We start from the raw sequence: 4,605 nt of genomic DNA on the forward strand, positions 1-4,605 counted from the left end.
CCGGTGGTGATATTCGTTGACATATTGGACATCTCAGCGTACAACAGCTTTGTCAACTGCATGGCGCTGAACCCAGAGTGGAACAGATGGAAGCTCCAGAGGAGATGCCTCTTTTTTGAGGAACTGGGAAAGGCACTGGTGAGACCTCAAATCCAGAGCAGACAACATGTTCCAAGAACCCCAGGGTCTGCAGCCATCATAAGGAGGATTCAGGAGAAGAATGCTGGTGCCCCATCCACCCAATCTACAGAACCACCATCAGCAGAGCCTGAAGTGTGTGTGTGATGCTGCTGACACACATGCCTTGCAATAGTGAGGTGTAAATGTTAGGTGTTCCTGATCTTCTCAGTGTTCTAGGTTGCAGCCAGCAAACAACAAAAAGAAGCACTGTGAAGTGTGTGGACCCAAGATGGACAGAAAAACACAATATGCATGCATAAAGTGCAAAAAGTGTATATGCAACACACACAGTAAATCTCTGCCCCTCATGTGTTGTATAGGCTGGTATGAAAAGGCAATGTGTTCAATGGGGCTGATGTGTTGTCTAGACTGACATGGTTACTGTATAAGTTCAGCTAATGTTGTGTTAACTGACCTGAATGGGTTAAATTTCTAATGACCTTCAAATAAATAAGAATCAATAGTTATGAAAAACCTTGCTTCATTTGTAAATTTGTTGAATTGTTTCGTCATATCTTGATTATAATTGATATTCCTTTTTTTATTACATTTTATTAAAAAGCGAAAATAAAAACAAGCAGCAATGTATTTCATTAATGTGGTCTAACAAAGGGAAAGGGCAAATATTAACCATATATGTTGTTTATATTGCTTGTAATTGGGATAAAGCAAACATCTGCTGAGTATTTTAACATAAAATTGTTTGATTGTGTTGAATTAAAGACCCAAAAAATTCAGAGGGTCCACCAGACCCACAAACATTGGCTGAGTAACAAAAATATGACCACCATACAAGAGTTAAGCTGTTTATTTCATTAGAAAGACAGGATGATTTATACACCTAGCATTATTGTGCTTTAGCATGACTTTTACTCCAAATTATTAAGCATTTACTTTTATTGACTCCAAATTAGTGAATGATTCTAAATCACATTTGATCCGTTTTAGACTCTAGCCAACTGTGCCATTATGTTGGTCCCAATCTTCACCCTAAAGCTGAACCATAAGATTAACCCACGAATGGTGACTGTGGGGAAATTTGATGGCGTTCATCCATGCTTGACTGCAGCAACACAAGCAGGCAAGGCAAACAGCTCATCGGTTGAGTCAGAGTACCCAAGACTCCGACATCACCTTGCTCAATATTAACCAGGCTGTAAGCTCTCTGGCAGCCGGTACTTTGGGTCCCAATACGACAGGGGACACACTCCTGGTGGGGTCCCAAACCAGTCTACTAGCTTATGATGTACATGACAATGCTGACATATTCTACAGGGAGGTGAGTGCAAATCATATTTATTAGAATGTCTTATGTTTTTAATTGTTGAATGAGATTAAATTACTATGATATTATAACATAAAAAAATGTGTTTATTCCATGAAAGCTTTATCTGATGTCTGTTATGTTATGTTACAGGTGACGGATGGGGCCAATGCCATTGTTTTGGGAAAATTGGGGAACATTCAGTCTCCCCTTGCCATCATTGGAGGAAACTGTGCACTTCAAGGCTTTGACCATGAGGGGAATGATCAGTTCTGGACAGTAAGGCAGTCCCAAGAGCATTTTTTTTTATGTTGCTTTCAAAAATGGTTTAAAGAGATTCAGGTTTTTTAAAGTATGTGTTTGTGTCTGTAAGGTGACGGGCGATAACGTGAGATCAATGGTGCTGTGTGACTTTACAGGTGATGGGAAGAATGAGGTAAGGTTTAGTTATACTGTTTAGACCATATATGTGTGATTGTTTACACAGTAGGGTGGCACAGTGGGAAGCCACCTAGCAGCCACCCAAATCTATGTGTATTTTATGTTGTCCCCATGTCCATGATTCTCCCAGGTTCTTTCTTTTCCATCAGCCTCCCTAAATTATGCTGGGAGGTGGATTTGTTATGCAGGTATGCTCCAAACCCAGCATGACCCTGATCTGGATAATATAGTTACTGAAGATGAATGAATAAATGTTCACACACCACCTAGTTAAACTAAATACTGCACAGGTTTTTTTTTAAATGAAGATTCATATTCACATTTGCCATTCTTTTGACCTGGGCTTGTCAAATCTGTTTTTAGTGTTTTATCATCATAATCTTACTTTACACATCGTGCTATACCTTACTAAAGTTGTGCATGAACCGCATGACAGTAACTGATAATATACATTACTTACATCTGAGCTTCATAGAATGATGACAGTACATTTATTGACTAGCTAATGAAACAGTACACAGTTGAAAACATAAAGCATAAGCAAATTGTTGAGAATGACAGACTAAAGTATTAAATTGCCAAATGTTTTGGGACATCCCTTCAAATCATTGAATTCAGGGGTTGGCCTTTGCCCCTTAGTTCCAGTGAAAGGAACTCTTAATGCTTCAGTATACCAAGACATTATGAACAATTTCATGCTCCCAACTTTGTGGGAACAGTTTGGGGATGACCCCTTCCTGTTTCAACTGTGCACTAGTGCACAAAGCAAGGTCCATTTCATGGATGAGTTTGGTGTGGAGGAACTTAACTGGCCTGCACGGAGTCCTGACCTCAACCTGATGGAACACCTTTGGGATGAATTTGAGCAGAGATTGTAAGCCAGGCCAAAACTGGGCCTTTGCTGTGTTATTTGTTGTGGTGAATTGTGTAAATTATTGTTTGTAGATGCATTTATCTAAGACATTTGTTTCTGGAATAGAAAAGTGGTAGGGAATCTGGAGACCCCTAGGCACATGGCATGAGAAGCACAAGGTGCTAGCCCATCACACACAGTTAGATACAGAGAGAGAGAGAGAGAGAGAGACAGAGACAGAGACAGAGATATTTCCTACTGCTTTAAAAATACACTGATCAGGCATGACTTTATGACCAACTGCCTAATATTGTGTTGGTCCCCCCATCATGCACTGTGTATTCTGACACGTTTCTACCAGAACCAGCATTAACTTCTTCAGCAATTTGAGCAACAGTAGCTCGTCTGTTGGATCGGATCACACGGGCCAGTCAACCCATCACACACACACAGTTAGTTACACAGAGAGAGAGAGAGAGAGAGAGAGAGAGAGGGAGAGAGAGAGAGAGAGAGAGAGAGAACAGATCATTCAGAGATACCAAGCAGTCTGAATGCACATATTTGGACATGCTAACTACTACACCACCAGGCATGTAAGTGCAAAATAAAACTATTTGTTTTAGCAAAATTAAATGATTAAGAAAGCCTGAAAAAGACAAATAAAGCATTGATAAACGAGATCCAGTGTTACTAGGTATGTTATGTTTTCATCAGTGTTTACATTACAGTTATGATCTCTGATTGAAAGCAGCTGAAGAGATGTTTTTATGACCTTAAAATGGTACTTATAATATACACACATACACACACAGTGTATTACAGAAGCACCTTTAAGGTATAGTAATAAAGTGGTGGTGTTGTCATATCCCCCAAAGCCAGGAGTACACTGAATAAGTTCTTTTTAAACAAGAATTTCACTGTATTTAACTGCTCACGTCCACTTGTTCACACATTACAATAAACACTGATATTACACATGATATTTATACCAGGCTTCTGTCTTAATGAACTAACTGGTTAACAGCAGCAGCTCCAGTTCAGCTGAACAGCGGTAATTATCTACACTGATCGGTTACTTGGCTACTGTAGATGTTATAGAAACGGACCTATTTATCATCAAATTTTCTAGACTGAATGTATGAATGAACAGACCGGCTTGTTAGCTAACTACACACATACACACACATACACACACATATACACACATACACACACATATACACACACATATACACACACATATACACACATATATACACACATATACACACACATATACACACATATACACACACACACACACAGGCTAGCTGAGTTAGCCAGCAGCAGTCCAGCACGTTTTATATCAGGCAGGAATATACACGTGTCCCTAAACCATTAACTCACACTGAGAGTGAGTATTAGCTGATAGCGGATCGATTTACTTACCGCTTTATTTCCAAAACGTACAACTGCGATATAACGCTCAAAGTAGTTCTTTTGACAGTTTATAACAAGAGGCACAGCATTCACATTACTCCAGTTTCACTCCCGGGTTCTGCACAGCGACCACGCTGATTGGCTCATTCACACCGCTCCGTGACGCGGCCGCGCTTTCAAAATAACTTTATTTAAAAACCAAGAGCAGACAACGCTCCCCTTCACTAAGACAGGAGCGCATACACACACACACACACAGAGAGAGAGAGAGAGAGAGAGAGAGAGAGAGATAGATGTTATATGTATACTCAATGTTGAGTAATATGTGTGTATAAAGCTTTGGCAATACAGTACATGTATATGGTCATGCCAATAAAGCTTAAAATTGAATTGAATTAAAAGAGATAGATAGATAGAGAGAGAGAGAGAGAGAGAGAGAGAGAGATAC

At 39.7% G+C, this 4,605-nt stretch overlaps 1 long non-coding RNA gene across 1 annotated transcript in view; it reads left to right on the forward strand.

Moving 5' to 3' along the window:
* The window catches only part of LOC131352232 (uncharacterized), a 5,346-nt gene extending 1,651 nt beyond the window's left edge, over positions 1-3,695 (forward strand). The window contains exons 2-4 of the long non-coding RNA XR_009204482.1: positions 1,129-1,459; positions 1,598-1,723; positions 1,818-3,695. This is a non-coding gene — a long non-coding RNA (uncharacterized LOC131352232). The remainder of the gene's footprint in view (positions 1-1,128; positions 1,460-1,597; positions 1,724-1,817) is intronic.
* The last annotated feature ends 910 nt before the right edge of the window (positions 3,696-4,605 follow it).

The sequence above is a fragment of the Hemibagrus wyckioides genome, linkage group LG04 (genome assembly GCF_019097595.1).
Source record: "Hemibagrus wyckioides isolate EC202008001 linkage group LG04, SWU_Hwy_1.0, whole genome shotgun sequence".
In the NCBI taxonomy this organism is placed as follows: domain Eukaryota; kingdom Metazoa; phylum Chordata; class Actinopteri; order Siluriformes; family Bagridae; genus Hemibagrus; species Hemibagrus wyckioides.